This window comes from Lycorma delicatula, chromosome 3 (assembly GCF_047948215.1).
Source record: "Lycorma delicatula isolate Av1 chromosome 3, ASM4794821v1, whole genome shotgun sequence".
Classification (NCBI taxonomy): Eukaryota; Metazoa; Arthropoda; class Insecta; order Hemiptera; family Fulgoridae; genus Lycorma; species Lycorma delicatula.
In genome coordinates, this window is record NC_134457.1 from 12,609,962 (window position 1) to 12,634,347 (window position 24,386).

Below are 24,386 nucleotides of genomic sequence, written 5' to 3' on the forward strand. Positions count from 1 at the left end.
TAATAGGGGTGGGAGTATGTTTGGAGCTGGATTTTGAAGATTTTGTAGTAGTCTCTCGACTGTGTTTTATTGAATTCTTCTGTTGACTAATATATCTTTATGGTGTTGCCTTTCTATTCTCTTCAGGGTTTGGGTGGTTTCTTTTCTTTGTTTTACTAGATTACGGAAGGATGTTTCTAATATTTGGGATTGGTGAAATAGCTGTGCTTTATGTCTTTTCTCCACCGTTTCGTCACATTTGTGCTGTTCCACCGTCGATGTTTTTATGGGATTCTATTGCGGCTAATTCTGCGATTTATTTAAGGTTGTTGACTAGATCTCCTTTAGCGTTGTCACGTTGTTTCCAGTTTTTGAGGTTTCCCCTTGAAATTTGTGGATTTAGGTCGCGGTTTTTGAAGAGATTGATGAGTCTCTGTCTGTTTTTGTTTGTTTTCTTTTGGGCGGGCCATTTTCTGATGATGTCGCGGTATCTTCTTTCTGTCTAGTTGAGCATTGAAGTCTCTAATTAGTTGTTTAACAAATTAATTCATATTAACATGTTATATTAAACATTATGAGTGTTTTTTCATCATTTTTGAATAAAAACAAATCTGATAATTAATAATTTTCCAAGTTTTTTTTTTTTTTTAAATTAACTTCAGTGAAAAATAATTAGGTATACACATTACTTCACTGAACATTTTTAAAAATACTAGTTATTTTTCGTTGGAAATATAGTTTTGAAAAAATAAAATACGTTTAGAAAATCAGTAATTAAAAAGGTAACAATAGAATGTCATTGGAATTAGAAGGAATTTTGTTTTATGAATATTATTAAATGTATTTATTCTAAATAATAAAAATAGTCTTGTTTCTAATTGCTGTACTTTTTGTTGTGAATATTTTATACAATATGAGGTTGTACATGTATTATTTCTGTCTTAATCATTTGGTTAGAATTGTTTGGATTTTTTTGTCAGCATTTGAATAATGTTACTATAACTTTTAGTGATTCAAGATATTAATTGAGCATGAAATATTTTTATTTTGGAATTTTAAAAATATTGGAATATCTTTAGCGATATAGAGAATTGCTTAAATTAAAAATACAATAAAAGTTATTGTTTGTCGGAAGTAGTGACTCTTGTTGAGTCTCTGTTGATATTAATGATCGTCTGTTAATGATGTACAAGAAAGTAAGTAAGTAAATCTTGAAAGTAAGTTAAAGGATACGAAATAGTTTGCAAAGTTTACAAGTAATTTAAAAGTTCAGAAAAATGTATTGGTATAGTGTTGATATAAAAGTAAATGAAAAGTATATTTCAGAATGAGTCAAACAGGTAAAATTTATAATAATTGAAAAAGTTAAAAAAAAAGATTTAAGTACTCATTTGTGTCTCAGAAACCTAATCTAATCTTATATTTTTGAAATCAGATAATGAAATAATATGTTCTGTTTTGAGATCCTTAGCTCGTGTTTGCTTCTATTCCGTTCCCTGGGGGAGCAGAATATGATTTTCTTATATCGCAGCATTAGATTGATGTAGAAATTTCATTGTGTTATTTACTTTTAAAATTGTTTCTTGTTATTATTTAATTATTCAAACTGTAATTATTACCCCGTTTACACTTGTATTTTCTTTATCCTGGGATTATGAAATACATTGTGGCTATTAGTCGACTGTTTGATTCCTTTCCGTGACAGTATGAAACGTGTATTCATCAATCATTACTTTACATATCTTAACAGTTATTATATTTATGTTTATTTATTTATTCTTCTTTTTTCTTGACATATTACAATTCTTTTTATTGCAATTCTTTTATGTTGTTTCTTTCTAGATTTTTTTGATTTCTTGGATCCACCTTGTTAACTCCTTTTTCTTACTTTTGGTCACACATGAAGCCATTAAAATCTAAAATGAAATTGGTGAATGAAATATGTATTGTACATAAGGGATATAATATTCCAGAAACGTCTGGTATGTTTTCAATCTGTGTGTAGTAATGGTGTTTTGGAATATAATTTTATTAGTTTTTATAGTGACATTTACTACCGCGGCTTGTTAACTACCAATAAATACAATGTTGTATTTTTTTCTTCGGTTATCTACGGGAATCGATTTATTTAACAGGACTTTAGTTTTCTCTTAGCTTCTAAATTCCAGTTAATTTTTTCACCGGTGAAATTGTAACAAAAAGTTACCGTTGAAAAATTTAAAGGTTGTTAACTGTTTTCGTGGAATTTCTCTCAAACCACCGTGAATTTTTTGTATTTTAGGTATTTAATTGGTTTTAAATGGCATCTAAAACCGCAGTTTAATGACCGGCGGTTAGATGTAAACTTATACCCAGAATTCATTCGGTTGAGAATAAATAGACTAAACGTGTATAATTTTTGTGATATGTGTAAAAAACATTTTGGACTGAAACAAAAAGCAATATGGGCCGAAAGGCAGTTACTTCGCACAATAAGAAAAGCAGCGTAATGAAATAATTAAGATAAGGAATCTCAGCCTTCACTAAAAAAGTTTTTATCTCCCAGCGGCACTTCAACTCGGCAGACTAAAACTTTGATCAACATTTGTGAGAACGGTGGTTGTGATAGATCTGTATATGTTCTTTGCCTGGATCTTTTGGTCAGAGTAATAACATTTCAGCAACAGATATAATACGTTTGAATCATAAAAAAAATGATTTTACACCAAATACAACACAGTTATCTTTTTGTTATAAAGATGATGTTTTTAAAATGGAGATATTTAGGTTCTCAATGTTGTACAAAATAAGTTATACTTAAGTTTGTGTGAAGTATTGATGCAGCTTTTAAAATTATGTTTCCTGATAGTTGTCTAGCATCAAAATTCCAGCTTAGAACTACTAAATATTCTTAGGTCATTAATTATGGCCTTGCACCATACTTTGATGGTAATACATACTTCTGCAAATACATTAGAATAATAATAACAAAATATTTTTCAAGTAAATGTTAATAACATTTGTTTTCTGTACAAAATAAGTATTGTGTTCTAGTTTTATTATCAGTATTACTTTTAGTCACAGTGATTTTACTTTTCCTGTAAGCTGTTATCATACATATATTTTTTGTTAAATTGAAATTTGTGTTCTTAGCATTTTTATGCAAACCAAGTTGTGAAATACTGTTTTTTTTTTTATTTTGCAAAATAATGTAAGCTAGTTTTTGTGAAATGTTTTTAGCAATCAGGTGCGAGCCAATTATTTAAAAAAATTGGTTTAGTTAGTTTTTATTTCTTATCTGTGTTAGTTTTAGTTACCATGATGTTCATTTTTATGCAAAAAAACTTATTAAATATTGTTGCTCTTTTTTGTATTTTGCAATGTAATTTACTGAAACAATTTATTACAAAAAAGTAACTTTCGGCACGCCGGAAGATGGAGGTAGATTTCACCGGTGCTAAGTAGGGGATAAAAAAGATTTCCACCTTAAAACTAAGGAACACTTCAAATTTACTCACTCAATACAACGGTTGCATGTGAAAAAATTTTCACATGTTTAGCATATGACAAGCCCCATCTTCTTAAAATTCCAGCAACATTTTGGTCATCCCTTACCGTTAAGGGTTGGTCATATCCAAAAATTGTTTCAGATAAAGGTTTTAGACAATGTTTAGAGGACTAACAACCACTTTAAACCGATTCGATACTGTGCCTATTAAGGGAGGTATGATGGTTTTGTCTTCAAAAACCCATTTTTTCACCCCCCCCCCCTGGGTCAATGGTTGGTAATATCAGAGAACTTTGTTTAATGTTCGTTCTATTCTTTGGATAAGGTCCTAAAACTTATTTCAGTAAATTCTATATTTTACTTAATAAGAAAGTTTAGCGACGTTTTATTTTTTCGAAAAAGCATCCTCATTTCCATTCCCATGGTACAATTTTGGCCTTTAACGAACTCGACCGAGGTTATTGTCGAGTTATTTTTAAGGAACAATTTGAAAGTGATTGGCGCAAAATTACGGCATTTATCACGTCCACAAGAAAGTTAAAAAAAATATATATATATTTATATAAACTTTTGAGCTGATAGTGGTTTTGTGGTCTGGGGAATGTGAAACGCGAAGATATATTGAAATTTTCACGGTACCCATTACAATAGGTAGCTTTCTTATGAAATCTACCTAAAACATTAGATTGTCCACAAATATAATGAAATAAACTATTTTTTAATTTGTAGTTTTTTACCCATTTACAAATCCTTAAAACTGGATAATTCAAAATTAGAGATATTTTACATTAAGATAAAAACAATAATTTATTTTTAATTATTAAAGATCTTTTACTGATTTTGAATAAAAGTCCATTTAAAACCGTTACCTCGTTTATAATAGAGTAAACATCGGACCTTTAATTATTAAATATCACGTTATTATTTTCAAGTCATTTAAATATAAAATAATGCGTTGATATTAAAGTGTAAGCTGCCATATCTTATTCGTATTGTATTATAATATATTAAATTTAAACTTGTTTTCATAATATAATTTATTATTAGCGTGTCATTACACACGTTTATTATTCGTATTGTTTATTAATTTTGTTTTTATAAGATAGGCATTTTTAATATTATTACGTTCTATTAAATGAAATGTTTTATCTCTTTAATTTTTAAAATCGGTAATTTAATTTTTAAATAGATAAGTAGTAAATGTAATAATATCTTTTATTACTTTCGACCGGAACATTCGATTATAATTCTATTTTGTATTATGTCAACATTAGAATATAAACAACAAACATATATATATATATATATATATATATATATATATATATATATACAGGTGATTCAAAGAAACGGGAAATTTTAAAAATTAAATAACGTTAATGAAAAATTTTTTAGAAAATGAATTTTATTTCATGTAATTGTACAAATGTTGCCATTTTAGGATACGTACATTTTAGTTTATTTTTTAAAGATGACATCTTGCAGGTGACCTCCTCTTCTACGTAAACACTCACGAAGTCTCTTCGTTAAATTGTTCACGGTTTGACGTAACATCTCAACTGGAATTTCCGCAATTGCTTCTCGGATCTTTGCCTTCAGTTCTTCCGTTGTAGCAGGTCTACTGTGGAACACTTTGCTTTTAAGGTGACCCCACAAAAAGTAATCGCAAGCTGAGAGATCAGCCGATCTGGGAGGCCATCTAATGTCACCGTTTCGTGAAATGACATGTTGTCCAAACAATCGGCGTACAGCTGTCATCGATATTGGTGCAGTATGTGACGTTGCTCCGTCTTGTTGAAACCAGGCTGTGTTAAGAATCGGTGGAAATCATTTTTGTTGTTCCACAACAAAGGTTTCAAACACGGCTACGTAACGAGCCGACATCACTGTAATACGTTCGGTCGCAAGACCGTTGTCATTCTCAAAAAAATAAGGGCCTATAACACCGTAAGATGACATAGCACACCACACGGTCACTTTCTGGCTGTGCAACGGACGTTGGTGTAGCTGCGTAGGATTTTCTTGTGCCCGGTATCTGAAATTTTGCTTGTTAACAAATCCACTGAGGTGGAAATGCGCTTCGTCTGACATCCACAGTTCGTGAACAAACTCTTCGTTATCGTTTATCTTCTGAAGCATTACATTACAGAATTGTGCTCGCACAACCGCATCGTTCGGTTTCAGTTCCTGGAGGATCTGCGGACTTGTACGGATGGAATTGCAAGTCCTTCGCTAACATTCTTCAAACACTTGAACTATGTGATTGTAAAGATGCTGAGAGACGACGGATTGACCGATGTGGACTTCGTGTGACAGCATCTTGTAAAGCTTGAACATTCTGTGGTGTACGGACGGTTCGCTCACGGCCTGGAGGTTTCTTTTTCATTGCCGAACCGGTTTCCTCAAAATTAGATATCCATGTTTTAATTGCATGTGCTGATGGAACACGGTCGTGCCGTCCCAGATTAAAATGACGGCGAAATTCTGTACGCGTTCCCTCCACACTGTCATTGTTTTTGTAAAACGCTTTGATAGCAAATGCACGTTGCGCAACACTCCAAGGATCCATGACAACTAAATGGCAGGTTAGGTTAGATTTGTGTCAGGACGGCGAGGAGCCACGAACACGCCCGAAATGAGCCGATAGCTTGCTCGAGTTCTCACAGTCGAGCCACGCGCGTATTTCAAATTCAACTTCTAATAAAGAAATGACGACTTGAACGTGAATTAAATTGACGGCTTTTTGTTTATAATTTTAACATTTAAATAATTATTAATTATTCATAATTTTTAGTTATATTTATTTATGAACAAATTATTTACAATTATTTTTGAATAAAAAATAATTATTTGGTTAATTATAAATGTATTATCTACATATCATCTACTTCATTCAAGTGGGGGGAACAATAATAACAAATTAAATTTTGACGATATTTCTTTCCACATACTCAACAATGTAATCGAAACTATTTTTTTTCAAAAATCTTTTGTCGTTTGAAAGAAATAATTGAGATGAAAATTTTTTAATAAAACATTTTGTTCTCAAAATATGTCGTCTTAAGTATTCAATTACATGGTTATATACGAATTCTGTATATATTTTTAATTAACTGGTTTAAATAATTGTTTTTCTGACAAAAATAAATTTAAAGAATTGATGAAACGGCTGCTTTAATTTCGATTGATTAATATGTTAAAAAGTAATAATAATTCGTATTTCTATTAGGGCGAAAAAGTTTTCGCTGTTTTTAATTAGAATTTAATGCTCGGAAACGAGAAATATTTAACGTCCTAATAGATTAATAATTATTAATGAAATAAATCACAGTTTTATAGATTTTTGTCCGCCATTTTGAATTTTGAAAAACGAATATAAAATTCCTAATATACGACTTGAAAAACCCTTGTATAACGAATTTCATAAAAAACAATGCATTTTCCCCCCCCCCCCATTTTGAATTTTGAAAAACTAATTTAAGATTCGTAATAAGCGAATCAAAAAATCTATCGGTACAAATTTTCGTCGAAAATGGACTATCAGAAAAATGTATTGGGTGAAAGGGTTAATGAAATAATAAAAAAAGTAAGATAAAAATAATCGAAATAATACATTTATAATTAATCAAATATTTATTTTTTATTTAAAAATAATTGTAAATAATTTGTTCATAAATAAGTATAACTAAAAATTATTAATAATTATTTAAATGTTAAATTATTAATAAAAAGCCGATCAATTTAATTCACGTTCAAGTCGTCATTTCTTTATTAGAAGCTGAATTTGAAATACGCGCGTGGCTCGGCTGTGAGGAGAACTCGAGCGAGCGATCGGCTCATTTCGGGCGAGTTCATGGCAACTCACCGTCCTGTCTCGAGACACAAGTTTAGGTTAGAGAGGCTGGCGCCACTTATCAAGTGGTACCAATCGCCCACGGCTACCAACACAACTTTCAAAATTTCCCGTTTATTTGAATCGCCTGTATAAAATCTTTTACTTCAGGATTATTATCTTTTTTATGTTGTTTAGCCTCCGATACCACCGTAAGGTATTATTTCAGAGGATGAATGAGGATGATATGTATGAATGCAAATGAAGTTTAGTCTTGTATAGTCTCAGGTCGACCATTCCTGAGATGTGGATTAATTGAATCTCAACCGCCAAAGAACACTGATGTCTACTATCTAGTATTCAAATCCGTAAAAAAGTTATTCTTGCCTTTGCTAGGATTTGAACCTTAGAACTCTCGATTTCGAAATCAGTTGATTTGCGATAACGAGTTAACCACTGACGAGTTAGACCAACCGGGTGGGTTTACCAATTAAGCCTGCTACTCTTCAAGATCTGCGAAATGGAATTGTTAAAGCCGTGAAGTCATTAACCAGAGACCAGGTACCAATAAAAATCATTTGGGACCAATTAAAATAATTAACTGTCATTTATAAATCTCGATTTTTACATCCTGTACGAAGTAAAGGAAGTGTTGAGATCACGAAAAATTTCGGTTTTCAGATTTCAACGTAAATTTCCATTTGACCATCTCTGAATCCATTTTGACTATTTTCGGCGTGACGTTTGTACGTACGTATGTGCATATGTATCTCGCATAACTCAAAAACGATTAGGCATAGAATGTTGAAATCTTGGATTTATGATTGTTGTAACATCTAATTGTGCACCTCCCCTTTTGATTGCAATCGACTTGACCACAAGTGTCCAAAAAAAGCCCAAAATCCAAAACATTTGGTTTTATCATAAGTGGTATTTATTTTCATTGGTTCCAGAGTTATAGCCAAATAAAATTTTAATTTATGAAATATTTGGATTGTGCAAGGGGAGGAAGGTACATCGGTTCGAATCCGACTTCATTTCCTTTTCTTTTTTTTTTAAATGAAATAAAAATTTATTTAACTAAAAACTTCGGTTTTTTTTCATATGTTTTTTTAATTGTTATTATTGAATTATTTATTGTAAAACGTTTTTACAATCGGAGGTTAATCATTATTAATCAATACAATTAAACGAAAAACAGAAGTTGAAAATAAGATTTCACTGGTGCTAAGGAGGGGATAAAAAAATTTCCATCTTAAAGTTAAGAAAAACTTCAAATTTACTCCAATGCAACAATGGTTGCGTGTGAAAAAAGTTTCACATGTTTAGCATACGACAAGCCCCATATTACAATTCCAGCAAAATTTTGGTCATCCCTTGCCGTAATAGTTGGTTATATCGAAATTTGTTTCAGAAAAAAGTTTTAGGTAATTTTTAGAGGACTAAAGACCACTTTAAACTGATTCAATACTGTGCCTATTGAAGAAGATATCATTTTTTTTTGCCTTCAAAACCCCATTTTTTCCACCCCGTGAACCAATAGTTGGTGATATCAAAACCCTTTACTTACATAAGTTTTAAGCCCTTATCCATAGAATCGTAGGATCTTTAAACCAATTCGATATTTTACTTAATAAAAAAGTTATGGGCAATAATTTTGTTTTTTTAAAAAGGCCACCCCATTTCCATACCCAAGGTTTGATTTTGGCTATTACTGAACTGGACCGAAATTTTGGGTCGAGTTTTTTTTTTTAAGGAACAATTTGAAAGTGATTGGAGCAAAATTGTGGCAGTTATCATGTCCACAAGAAAGTGAAATAAATGTTTATAAAAAATGAAATATTTATATAAATGTATGTATAAACTTTTGAGCTGTTGGTGGTTTTGGGGTCTGGGAAATATGAAATGCGAAGATATGTCAAAATTTTCCAGATGTCGAATCCTGGTACCCATTGCAATACATTTAAAATTATTCTATTAGGTAGATTTCATATGAAAGGTACCTAATAGATTAATTTTAAATGTTTATTGTAAAAAAAAAATCATTAAAAATAAATGTAATAATTAATAATCAAAAAAGGTGTGAGTGTAATAAAATATCTATATATTTTGCAGAGTAAACGGAAATAGCATAACATTATGAGAGTTGGGAAATTTTTACTAAATTGGTCCTTGTGAGGTGGACTTTAAAGGATTAATAAAAATATTCTGGAAGCTTTTAATAATTTTTAAAGAATTAAAAAACTGTGGAGTAGATGATACTCTTACTTAATTTTTAAACTGCTCAGAGAATCGGTAGTTAAACCGGTTATCTTATCCCAATTTAGCATAATTAATAAAATCCTAGAAGTTGGACACATGATAAAGTCGCTTCTGTTTTTGAAATGTATGTGAACTAAACATGTATAATTTGCCTATGTGATGCTGGCTCTACAAAAATTGATTTCGTTCAATTTATAAATATCTGATGAATTGTCCTGAGTGAATTGTGAGTAATATGCATCGTGGTTATCTCGACCTGCATGATCTACTGAGTAATTACACTTAGTAACATCTAGCTTTTTAGGTGTTGAATAAAACATTTCCTGATTTTGCGGAAAATAATTTGAAAGTTACAAATTTTTTCCAAGTCTTTGACATATTTTACTTGAATTAAAATTTTGTTAAAACTAACTTGTTTGGGTTGTATAAAGTGAACTTAAATTTATTTAGTTCATACTTAAAAGACTGTGGATACTAATGAATCTTTAAAAATTTTCTACATATTCATTTAGTAACATCAGTTGTATCACATTCATTGCAGTTAGGTCTATTATTGTTTTGAATTTTATTTAAATTATGCTATTATTTTTGAATACCGTCTATTTCTGTGTACTTAAATTTTTCTAGAGAAATAAAACCTTATCATGTTATAACAAAATGATATCAACTATTTAAGTTTTATGGTATGAAAGGTATAAACTTCATTAAAAGTCATCGGATATGATGACTATAATTAGAAAGAAGGTGGCCTATGACTTGTCATATTTTATACAATTGAAAATAGTTTTTATAACAAAGGGCTTTATGTAATAACAGTTTTGCGTTTTCTAATAATATCGTTATTCATAAATGTAAATAGCTGATGGGATTTATTATGACTTTATGGTAATATTTTAAATATATACAATCAATATTTTTTGTGTTCTTTTTTTTTTGTTTATATGCGAGTCAAATTTTTAGATTGTAATGTGGTCTTATATAAAAGATATACAAAATAGATAAAGTTCAAAGTATTTTTAGGTATATTTATTATAAGAATAATAATAATAAAACTTTCCAAGGGATTACTGAACATATGCACTGCACAATGTGTTGAGGTAGAGAAGTTATAAGTAAGATCAAATATTATTGTTTTGTAATTATTGTAAATAAAGCATTTGTAGTGATATTATTTATTGTACAGATCTAAGCTGTTTTTTCTTTTTTTTTTTGAGGGGTTGCTCCTCATTTAGTGAAATCAAGAATAATAATAATAATGTTTTATTTTGTTAAATGTAATTTTACAAATTGTCTAAACACTTGTGATGTAAAAGTTTATTTAATAAAATGAAATGTTTGAATCAAAGTAAGTTTGATAATCATGCATTACAAGATTTTAAAAAGAAACGCTCTGACTAGTTCAGAACAATTAATTTGTTTTGGTTAGGATTTTTTAGGATTATTAACAACAGTTTATTTCTTCTTTAAAGATTGCTTTTTTTGTGGGTTGATCGTGTTGCTATGAGGTAAATTGTTTTTGAATTATAATTTTTATTTTGGTTTTTATTAGTATCTAAGTTGAAATCTAAGTATGTGCATTCAGATATTGTGGATAATAAACTTACTAATAAAGACGAAAGATTGATTCTTTACTTTTAAAGAGGAATTGTGTGAAATAAAATGAAAACAAATAATAAATGCGTGTTTTTGTGATTAACATTGGCAGTCTTGGTGTGCTTATAATAATACAGCTTTCTGAGTTTGTTTTTTACTTCCTTGTACTTCATACGAGGAAATACTATAATCGTAAAAAATTTTGGTTTTCAGATTTCAACAGAAATATCGATTTTGACCATCCTTGAATCAATTTTGACTAGTTTCAGCATGATGTCTGTACGTACATACTTATGTATCTCACATAACTCAAAAGCAGTTTGGCATAGAATGTTGAAATTTTTGATTTAGGACTGTTGTAACATCTGGTTGTGCACCTCTTCTTTTGATTGCAATCAACTGTCCCAAAAGTGTCCAAAAAAGCCCAAACTCCAAAAAAAAAAATTGGATTTTGGACTTTTTTTGAACTGCAGTAATAAGCCCTCATTGAGAGCTTTTTAACTATATGTCATAAGTGGTACTTATTTTCATTGGTTACAGAATTATAGCCCAATAAGATTTTAATTAATTAAAATTTGGCTCTTACAAGAGGAAGACACAAGTTCGAATCAAACTTCATCTCCTTTTTTTATCTTTTTTTTGTAATTTAAATATATTGATTTATTAATAATTATTAACTTCTGATTGTAAAAAAAAAAAATTCTACAGTAAATAATAATTCAATATTAACAAAAAAAGTAATAAAAATTATATGTAATTTAATAGGCATACAAGGAAGTCATGTAGTGTCTACATCAGATTTTTTGGAATGATGCTTTAAATTTGTAAGAAATGTGTGCTTTGGTAGTAAAGGAATCAAGTTAATATGGTTATTTTTTGAATGTGTAATTTAGTTTATTGTGTTGTGCAGTAATATTTGAGGTGTTTTTGTAAAAAAGTGTATCTTTTATAAGAAAAAACATTTCAGCAAAATTTAGTGAATTTAAATGTGATTTTTGAATTGCATCTGTTAAATTATAACTAGTACATAATGTAGAGTAGTTACTTCATGTAAATGTTTTTGCATTATTTTTGCAAATCAACACTGCAAATTCATAAGTTGACCCTCATGTAAATAAATAATATTAACCAATTTACATTTAATATTGTTCATCGCAATACCTCAGGAGACAAATAAGCTACCACTTGAAGTAATTTTAAATCAAATTAAACATTATAGATCCAGTTATTCTTAAAATTTATATCACCTAGGGGTAGATTATAATGTTTTGTATAACTATGACATCTTTAAAATTAATATTAGATTTTGTATATTTAAATTAAAATAAGCATAGTTGTGATTATTTTTATTATTTTTTTTTAAATCAGAAGACTTCAGGGGAAAAGAAGTTTAAAAGGTCTAAAAAATAACTGGAAGAGGTGATTTTATATTGTAAAATTTGTTTATGTAATGATAATTTTTTATTTTCATAACATTCTCAAAACCTTCACTGATATAAAGTTTATTCAGAAATAAATCATTTTGTGAAACAAGTTAGTTAAAATAAAATGTTACCACGATATTCTGTTATCAGAGGATATATTAGTTTCCCAATACGTACTCAACAAACTAGACGAGACTTTAATAATATTAGCATTATCAAAGTTTGATAGCAGTCATTGTGTAATTTATTTTTCTTAGGATTGTACTCCTTCATAGCAGACTATAAACTTAATTAAATTTTTACAGTTGATTTCATTCTGTTTCAATTTGGCTATTCTTGAGGCTTTGCCATTAATTTAACCCTAATAATCAGAGAACCATAAAAATTAGTAGTAGTATATTAAAGTAAGTAATTGCACAGTAGGCTGCTTACTGTTGGTATTGATTTATTATTGCCCACCATAACTAGCTCCTTAATTTGCTTAAAATAAATGATTGATGGATTGAACAAAGAAAAAGTAATAAGACAACAGAAAAAAGGAAATTTACAATCATTTGAAAAAATCCTTCAAAGGCGATTATTTAAGATGAAAAGATGAATATTTAAGAGTGGAGTTCATAATTGTAACCCAAGTCTGGGGTTTGATTTAAGTTGAGTTCACTAAGGGAACGAGGACTAAATTGCGTTGTTGCGATCAACATTTTTGGTGGTATGTTGTGTTTAAATTGCCTCGAATTACGAGACATTCACAAAATTGGCTCATAATAAGTAGAACCAGGTGCAGGGTTCGCGCTTCCACAAGCTTGGTTACCTTCTTCAGAGGGATACGATGTAGGACATTCAAGATGTCCGGACAAGGCCTACAGCGAAGACAAAAGCCGAGTTATTAAATCATCGATGCAAATGTCTACCAAGGCATTTACATCAGTGGCATTCCAACGAGTCCAGGCTTATTACTATAAGATGTAAAAAGTCAGAGGTCGATAGACGACTCCCGTTAAAGCCCATCAGGGCAAGAAACAGGGGGGGGGGGATGGGGGTGTTAACTGGAACGTCGCTAGGCTGGTGTCTTCCCCTACAGGGTTGGGATGTATCACAACACCCTCCCTCAATCAAAATGTTTCTAACAACAAAAATAATACATACAATACATGACAACTTTAAATATAACAATATCATATTAGATATATATCATAACATATCATGCCAAGAACAAAACACAGTGAACTTTAAAAAATCAATAAAAATAAATATCATTTCTTTTTTTTCATTTAACATTAACTTTCTTCATCTTTCAAATAACAAATTACCGAGAGGCTTGGCGAGTATATCAGCCACTTCAATATCCGATTGTATATAACATACTTTTATTATACCTAGCTTAATTTTCCCTTGAATAAAATGATATTTAATATCAGTGTACTTCAACAGTTTAGGCTGCTCGCAAGATTTACAAATCATATAGCAGACAAATTTTCCTCAAATAAAACTACAGCTAAATCACTTGAATTTTCCATCACATCTAATTCAATTAAAATATTTTGAAACTAACTAGCCTTGATGATACATTGACTGAGGGCTGCATATTCTGCCTCAGTGGAAGTCAGAGAAACACAAGACTGTTTCTTTGAACACCAAGACACAGTAAAATAAAAAAAATTAAAACAATACCCAGTGATGGACTTTCTGTCAGTGGGTCATTACTCCAGTCAGCATCTACAAAACCTTCGATAATATCAGTAGTAAAAGTTTTACTATAAACCAATTTCAAATCAAGAGTTCCTTTAATGTAATGTAACACTCTTTTTAGACACATTAATACATCATTAGTAGCACAATTTCAGTATCTGCATATACTTGCACACAAATCTGGTCTTCTGCCTAATATCACATACATGACAACCCATCAACTTTCAACACTTATTTTCTATTTCAGTATCTCCTGGTTTTTTTCTCAGCAAATAATTGTAATCAAAATTATTTTCCATTGGAGTACATACATCTTACAATCAAACATATTGAAACATTTTAGTAAATCTTCTAGATAATTATTTTGATTCAAAGTTGTCACACAGTAAATCAACAAGACGATGAATATGAACAGGAAGAAAATGTTAAGAACAGGGGAAGAATAAAAAAATTAAGAAAAGATGATAAATATAAAGAGAAGGAAATGTTAAAACCAAAGAAAGAATAAAAAGGAAGAAAATATTGCGAACCAAAAAAAAATAACCAGCAAGAAAATGTTGCAAACAAAGAAAGCATAAAAACATTAAGAGAAGATAAATATAAAGAGGAAGAAATGTTAAAACCAAATAAAGAATAAAAAGATTAAGAAAAGTTGATAAATATAATGAGGAAGAAAACACTAAGACCAAGGACAGAATAAAAAAATTAAGAGGATGATAAATATAAAGACAGGAAATTTGAATACTAAAGAACGTGTACACAAATTAAGGTCAGAAGCATTATATCAAACCAAAGAGTGATTAAAAGATTGGGAACAAAAATCAAATAAATGAAATGATGATCAACTCTGACTTTGGGAGAATATTGTCCGACAATACCAGAGAACTAAAAAATAATAATTTTTTGCAATTTATTAAGGATTAGGCATGTATGCCTCAGTGTATATGTTGTTCTTGTGAGGGTTTATTTTTCAGTCACTCTGTAGGTAACTGAAATGTAGAGATAAAATTAAACAGAAATTCCAGAATAATTCAATTAAATTAGATTAGTAAATCCAAAAATAAAACGATTCTAATTTATAATTTTCAATTAATATTAAATAATCAGATGTTTCACCAAATGTATTACATATACACATATGTAATAATGCCTATTAAATTATATATATACATTTTTAAAAGTACATAAAATTTTATTTTACTACTAATTTCGGAATTTTTTCGTATATATATATATATATATTTTTTATTGTAATTATTGAATTATTATTTATTGTAAAAGTTTTTTATGATCATAGGTTAATAATTACTAATAAATTAATATACTTAAATTAAAAAAAAAATGAGAAGTCTGATTCGAACTGACATACATTCCCTTGTAAGATCCACATATTTCATTAATTAAAATTTTATTTGGCTATAACTCTGGAACCAATCAAAATAAGTACCACTTATGAAATATCGTTGAAAAGTTCTCAATGAAGGGTTATTACTGCAGTTAAGAAAAAGGACAAAATTCAATTTTTTTTTTGGATTTTGGGCTTTTTTTGAACCGTTTTGATTCAGTTGATTGCAATCAAAAGGGGAGGTGCACAACTAGATGTTACAACAGTCTTAAATCCAAAATTTCAACATCCTATGGCCAATTGTTTTTTGAGTTATGCAAGATACATATGTACAGATGTCACGCTGAAACCAGTCAAAATGGATTCAGGGATGGTTAAAATGTATATTTACATTGAAATCTGAAATTTTTTGTGATCACAATACTTCCTTTGCGTCATACAAGGAAGTAGAAAACAGGAAACATTGTACAGAAAGTGTTTTTTTTTTATTATAGCCACCACCTTAATTATTTAAGGTACAAGGGACGTTCTGTAGTTAAAGAGACACATTGACATAGAGAAAAAAACAGTTTATTCAATGACAATGAAACTTGCACTACTTTTCAACATAGTTTCCAATAACATTTAGACACTTGTCCTGCCTTTCTGTGAGCTTTCTGATTCCCACAGCGTAGAAGTCTTTGCCTTGCTGTTTGAACTGTTCATGTACCGCTTTTTTGATTGCTTTGTTGTTGTCGAACGTCTTGCCGTGTAAAAAGTCTAAGTGAGCCAACAAATGAAAATCGGATGGGGTGAGGTATAATACACTTAAGTAAGTAACTTAACTGTTTATACCTGATAGGATTAATCCACTTTTGACATCATTTAGTCCATTTCACAAAATTTGTTTGTTAAATAGCACAGGATTAGTCCATATTATTTTAATACTCTTAAGGAAGTAAAAAGAACACAAATGACAATTGTTCAGTAGTACTTTTAATGTTGCTATAACACAGTATGAGACAGTTTACAGTTTTACTGTAAAACTAAAATATTTGGTAATTATATTCTGGAATAAAAAGTCCAAGTTAAATAAACAATGAAATTAGAAAATTTTTTTTAATCGTCAGTACTCTCAACATCATGAATTTCATTTCTTACATTTTCTAAAGACACTACTAGATTTTTATGAAAATGTTGTACTTCGCTGGAATATGTTCTAGCAAACTTTACAGGACCTTGACCAACAATGTACATTAAAAAGAAAATCCTTATTAGATTTAGAAAAAATGTATTATTTTTCTAACCAACTTAAAATTGTAATGTGTGTCAATATAAATAAGAAGGTCTATCTTGCTCTTACCTTTGTTGTTGGTGGATTATTTTCTAGATATTTTAGAAGTAGAACAGTGTTGAGGTTGTTTGATCATCCTTTAACATTTTGTATAATTGACAGTATTGTGCAGATTCTTATATAGCTGTGCATAAAGAATATTGAAAATAATTTTTTTGAACACAAAGGCTTTGGTATTTTTAACCATTCAATCTTGTTCCATTGTACATCAATTTTACGATTTACAATATGATGCGTAAACTTGTAATATTCTAAAATCATTCAGTTTCATGTTATAACTTAATATACCTTTCCGGTTTTGTCTCCCAATGATTTCTGATCAGTGTATTGGCATACACATCGGTTTCACTCTTTCTGTCACTCCAAAGTTTTTATTGCAGTCATTATAATTGATCAAAAATAAAAACTTTGCATGTGGTCTATTTAATATTAAAACTTGGCGATATAAAACCAGGACAATTTAAAAATAATATTTATCTTCTGTCCTCCACATGGATTTATTCTTATTCTATTCATGAATATATAAATTTTTCTTGTGCTTTAATTTTATTAAAATATTGAACAAAGCAAGATGCTGTCTTACAGAAACTTCTGGAAGCTTGTATTTCATTCCAGATCACATAAAATCATTTTCTTGAGTAGAATCATGGACATCCAAGCAGTAGATGTACAATTTTTGTTTTGTCAAGTCCTGCAGTCAGTAAAGGTACTGGCACACTGTCTTCATTAGGTCAAAAGGTGAAAATAATAGTATTACTTTCTTGTTTTTTCAATTCTTTTGAGTTTTTGTATCTGTTCAAACATATTTCCACCTTCATATGATGGGTCTCAGGTTTTTTGTGAGGATGAATTTTTATTCATCAGTTGAAGTAAGTAACATTTAAGATGTTCACTTGTGCGGCAGGTACCTTTTTGAAGTTGATGAAAAGCAATTTTTCTAAAAATTTTATCGATAAAAGTTTTTGCATCTTATTAATGCAATGCTTAGTCCCCCAGGCTGGTCTAGCAGTTAACTCATCACAAATTAGTTGTTTAACATCTGATTTTCGAAGTAAAAAGTTCTGAGGTTCAGATCCTAGTAAAAGTTAGTTGTTTTTAATTGGGATCTGAATACTAGAAAGTGGATATCAGGTGTACTTTGGTGGTTGGAGTTCAGTTATAACCACACATCTCAGGAGTAGTCAGCCTGAGTGTAGACGACTACACCTCATTTACATGTCGTACATATCCTTATCGCATCTCATTAGGCCATGGGGGGGGGGGGGTTACTTTTACTCACTACTTTTGTTCATCTGTTCACTGAACAGATTGCAACTTGCACATTTGGAAAAAAAAGTTTTTTTTTACAAATTAGCTAAATGTAACCCTGGGGCAAAGTACATCTTATTGGGATTTTGAGTATAATGTGATTTGTAAGTTGGGAAGCTCTTAATAAATTGAGTAGCAGATTCAAGCTTCTTGTTTGCTGTTTAATCTGGCAGTGAAAGGCACCCTCTATTATCAGAACAACACTAGAACATTTCATTACATAATCCAATCCAACTGAGATTTGTAAAATCATTTGAAACATTTTTCTTTTCGTACTTGTAAATCTGTCCCTCATTGTTTTTTAAATAATGTGTTGTATTTCTACAAGATTCATTATTAGTAGAACATAGTTTTTCTTAATTTCTTTAATCTTTGTTGCAAGAGAAATGGACTGTTAATTTCAAAAGTTTAAATTATGAAAGACATTGAAAAACTTTGCTTCATTGTTCATTTTTTGATTCCATTTCTGATGATGTTTACCATCTTCTAAACAACACAGCTGTTGTTCTGATAAATAAAGTATATAAACTAAATTTTGTAAATCTAAAATTTTATTCAGTAATTTGTTATCATAATTCTGCAGTGTTATAACTTTTCAGAAATTATATTTCTAGCTTAGGTACAGATTCTTGAATGGAATGTATGAATGGTTGTGTGATGTTAAAGGTAAAGGTTTCCTTCTTCCATGACAGATTTGTTAAATATTTCAGGCCTTTTTAAATTTAAATTAAAAATACTAAACCCTTTGCCCATTACCACTTTTTTAAGAATTATTTAAAGGAAAATGTTGAAATGTTTTCAAAGAATTTGGTAGTTAGTATTTCTGCTGAAGATTTAACATCTTTTTGATTTAATATGCATTAGAATTAGAAAATTCATGCATATTTGTTTACTTTTTTTATAGCTATTTAAAAGAGAAACCCAGAATAATTTTTCCCCAGAATGATTTAATTTTATCATAGCAGTTCTGAAAATAATCAATGATCAGGGAATTTAATTGATTTCCATTAACACTTTTCTGATAAGAGGATTTTAAAGAAAGTTAAGAAGATTTTAAAATTATGCTGTGATGTTAAATATCTAATTAAATTTAGAACAAATACTATTCGTCGTTAAGTTTTGGTTAATGAAAATTGAATATAATAGTTCTAGGTTGTAATTGAGAACTCTGTGAACATCCTCAGTAGGTTAAAGGTTAAGAGAAGAGTATTATTTGTACCGGGTAAAAAATATTAATGAATTCCACTAATATTTGGCCCACAAAATTCAAAACAGTTATGATCTGTTCTGATTTTGGTAAATAATTTAAAATTGATATGTTTCAGATTGGTAACTGGAAAACCACAACCAAGACTGGTAAGCGAAGATCACAAAAAACCCATATAATGCTAATATGATAAAAGTTTTTTTCAAGTAAAATGGCATTACTTGAATGAGTTTCAGTGATATTTTAATGAAAGAAGCCCAAACACCTACCAATTATTACTATTTTCATAAAATTAAGTTGTTTTAGTTAGGTTACTTGGATCGTTGATTGTGCCTATTAAGATTAAACTTTCTCATTGTGCTAAAATTACACAAATTTCCTTGTATTGTTATATCATTTAATAAGTAACAGAAAATATCACATTAAACATCTGTCTGTTACCCCCAAAGAGGGGTTATGACCACCACAGAGGACAATTCCTGATATATACCATCATCCTGCTTTATTTAACTCGCTGACCTTATCGGTAGTTGGTTTTCTTCTCTGGAATATTTCCTTTCCATAAATTTTAAATTTTGTTACCAGACATACACTTAAAATTTATTTACACAAAGCAAAAAAATCAGAAGGATCAACAGAATATTCATTTTGAACTTGTAACTTAAAAGTCAATACAGCGGTCCACTATTTCACAGAAATTGTTTAGTATATAGCTTTCTTTCTAATTGGTGTTTGTAACCATAGAGTTGAAGTTAGCAAAGAACAATAACTGCAGATATATTTGCTACTTCCAACACAATTTATGAAGTCATGCCTAATTTTTAATTTTTCCGTCTTGTGAAAATTTTGTAGCAGCACACTTCTCCCTTGGGCATATTGAAATGCTGTCTTTTCTATTATCTGATCTTCAGGACTGCTAAAACATTGAACAAGATACAAAGTCTCTATAAATTGCTGTAATGAACATAGGCTATAGAGATAAGACCTTAGTCATTCCTGAAAATCACATATCCATTCTTAAAACTGAAAACAGTGTTAGATAAGTAAGGGAAGTAGAATACTCAACTAAAGAGAAGTAGATAAAAGTGTCAAAAATTAAGATTTTTATTCAAATGCAGAATTTTTAATGTTGGCAACAAAGAACTCTCAGTTGATCTCCAATGAGACTTTTGAGATGTTAGGCACTACAGTTGCAAAAAAAACACCTGTGCCTATTAAAAAAAAACCAGATGTTAGGCATTACAGTAGTTCTTTTGTTGTACAAATGTTTTTGTTACTTTACCTTACATTATGTTCACAAGTTTCTGCAAACTATTCATGCAAAATTACAGCAAAATAATCATGAAACCTTTAGCAACCTAATTAAAATCTGGATTGTATATGATCTATAAAGTCAAAATGGCGTATTTCCTCAGTAATTAAAATATTTTCTGTTATTTCTTTACTCAAGAAGCAAATGTCAATGTAATTACAAAAACAAGATAATGAAGTTAGCAATTTTAAACAAAATGTCTAAAATATGTTATAAAAGTAAAAAATGGAAATTTTGATTTGGTGGGTTCATTCTTCACATCAAAATGAGATTTTTATTTATTTATTTTAAAATAAAATTTTTAATTAAAAAAAATTAAATTTTGCATTAATATATATATTTATTTTTTAATTTTGGTAAGGATTAATTTTTTCTTAACATACTTATGTAACTTTTTTAACCATACTTGTAACAAACCGTTTTCAAAATTTTGACTGGTTTCCATTTATTAATACAGATTTTTAACTTAGATTGCTGTTCTCAATTGTGAAGGGTTACCTGTACAGTTCTAAAAAGTTTTATAATGAATAAACATTTTTAACAAATTAAAATTATTTGGCTTTTTAGTATATATATATTTATATATTCAAAATGTTTATTCATTATAAATCTCTTTAGAACTGTAAAGGTAACCCTTCACAATTGAGAACATCAATCTAAGTCAAAAATCTATATTAATAAATGGAAACCAGTCAAAATTTTAAAGTTTTATTTTTAGAGGGTATTAGAAGGTCTGGAGTTACCTGATGTGCATTTTAGATATTAGGCTTATTGTGCAATCATTAGACAAGAAATGATGTTCTCCATACAGAGGGAGCTTTGTTTATCAGATCATGTCAAGGTTGGACTGGTACTACAGGCTACAATACAGCATCCTTTCCATGGGAAACCTATACCTATAAAACCCAAAATAGGGACGAAAAAAGTTACCATGCTGCTAAGCAAAGTTAACAAAAGATAAATTCGAAAGCCTTCTTCAGTTAGCAAATGTCTGTCAGTCACATAATCCACAAGTAGATAAGGACTTTTATTCACAATCAATGATATTTTGTAATCAGCTTAAATACTCGAGCCAATGAAATTTATTTCCCTTCAGAAATTAACAAAATGCCTGAGAACAGGTTTAGGATTGCTGAACACTCAACCTATTCCTGGAATTGTGTGACATGTGGACATATACAACAGAACTCTTAAGCAGTATAGTCAAATATTATGGTGTATTAGGAGGAATGTGAATGTATAACTTCATTCAATGAGTACCTTACATTAATGCTTTTTAGGGGTATTTTAAGGTTAGGCTTTTTGTACAACCATTATATAGGAAACAGAAGGAATCCTCTGGTCTTTTGGTAGACTCATCTCACCAAATCACATAAATCGATAAGAACAGAGTAACTCTAAAGATCTCCACACCTTAGTTTGGATGTAGTTATCATCTTATTAAAATATAGAATACCAGCTGTAAAATAATAAAACATTGTAGCCAGCGAGTATTAAAAGGGTGAATAGTGAAAAATGATATACATACAGCCTGCCTACAAGAGTTCTTTAAAGATTCTGTAACAATAATTACTCTACCTGAATGCATTAGAGCCACCTTACTTATTTTTTTGTTTGGGTGGCACATGAGGAAGCTTAAGAGTGAACTCAAGATTGTTCAGATATACAGCCCTTGTTATCTAAGCAGCCCTGGATAATTAAGCTAACATTTAACATGTATAAAATAGTGTACTTTTTTATAAAAAAAGATTGATTTCTGTTACCTAGGATTATAGAAACCTTTTTACAAAGCCCTTAGTTGGTTTTACATATGAGGTGTTTATAAAATAACCCCTTGATTCCTAAAAATCATAACAAAATAGTGGAATCATTTAAAAGCATCTGGTTTTGATGTTTTATGTTCATTTTTTTTATTGCAAATATTTATCGCAATTGACACCACTGTGTATCCAATCGGCAATCTTATTCAGTCATATCAACACCGCACAAAAAGCTCAATGCATGATTTCGTTTATCAAAATAAGATCAGTTATGACAGTTCAGTGTAGTATGGCGCTACTGCGCCCCTATGAATAAAACAATACTCCAGTGGTTAAATCAGTTTAAGGAAACAGATGTGTCTTAAAATGGTAGTCACCAGGCAAGCCGTCTATATCTGAACAGAATGTGGAACAGATCCAAGCATCTTATGCGTAGCTTGAAAAAGTCATTAGCAAGGCACAGTTTAGCGTTAAAAGTACGTAAGTATGCAGTGTACAAAGTGGTGGTTGAAGAGGATTAGACTGTGTGTATAAGATACAAGTTTTACACGAAATCAAACCCACTGACAAAGTGAAAAGATTGGAGTTTGCACCTTTAATGCGTAACATCATTGATGAAAATGAGGACCACCTGAAAAATGTCATGTTTTCAGATGAGACGACATTCCATATTAGTGGTCAGTAAATTAACACAATTGCAGGACTTGGGGGGATTAGAGCCACTATATGAAATTATTGAACATCACATGACAATCCCAAAGTCAATCTTTGATGAGGACTGATGAATGACCGTATTGTGGGCTCGTTCATTTTTGTAGAAAGCACAATTAATGAGGATATTTTCTGTGGTATGCTTGAACTTTGTCTTTCCACAGACTGAAATTATTGAAAAAGAAAAAGGGCTAATTTTGTATCAATCAGACAGCGTTCCATCACATTATAGCAACTCTGTACAACAACTGTTCATTAAACATGCAACTGTGTATATTAAAAATTCGGTTTCAAAAAGGTGGATTGGAAGAGGAGGACTGATCACATGGCCTCCAAGTAGCCCATACATGACCTTCACTAGATTTAGATTTAATTTTGTGGGTGCATGTGAAAAACATTGTTTATTCAGAGAAAATCCACATCATCTACCACCTATAGGAGAGGATTGTTACAGTAGCAGCATCCATTACACCTGTCATGCTGGCGAGAATGTGGGAAGAGCTGGATTATACTATCTGGACATGTGCAGGGCAACAAATGTTGCACATATCAAAGTTTATTATTTACCAAAAAGAAACTTCAGAATTATTAGTGTAATACTTTAAATATAATACTGTTTAAATAATACTTAAAACCAAGGAGTTCTTTTATTAACATTCTGTATTAAAATATAAATAATAGTAAGTAATGTAATATAAATGTAATAGATGTTACTTGTTTTAAGGTGGACTTTTCAAGCTGTATTTATGTTTTTGTAAGTTACCTCTCTAAAGGCATATTAATCCTTATCAGTACTGTTTACAAAACTTAGGCATTAAGTTATCATGTGGAATTCTAAGTCTACAGTTTTTATGAAGTTGTAGCAAGTTCCTTTACTCCCTGTAGCATACAAATCAGGATTATGGGTTTGTATTGCTTAGACAGCCATAACAAATTAATTTTTTTTGTTAAATATCTTTGCAATTTATTCTTATTAATATTGTGTGAACAGTTTTTGTTTTGATTAAATATCATTTATTAACTTGTTTAGGTTAGATTGAGGATCATCAATCTTAAGCATTTAATTTTGATTTTACTTAATAAAATTAAAGTAATATTGCAAATGCTTAATAATATTGCAAAACAATGATATTAGGTTTTTCTA

General features: G+C 29.9%; 1 protein-coding gene across 3 annotated transcripts in view; it reads left to right on the plus strand.

Moving 5' to 3' along the window:
- Su(var)2-10 (E3 SUMO-protein ligase Su(var)2-10) overlaps positions 1-24,386 on the plus strand; it is a 130,165-nt gene that overhangs the window by 12,138 nt on the left and 93,641 nt on the right. The window contains exon 2 of one of the 3 annotated variants that reach the window (XM_075359424.1): positions 19,578-19,608. The exons of the other annotated variants lie outside the window; for them this stretch is intronic. The gene's annotated coding sequence lies outside the window, so the exon portion shown is untranslated. The remainder of the gene's footprint in view (positions 1-19,577; positions 19,609-24,386) is intronic. 3 annotated transcript variants of the gene reach the window in all.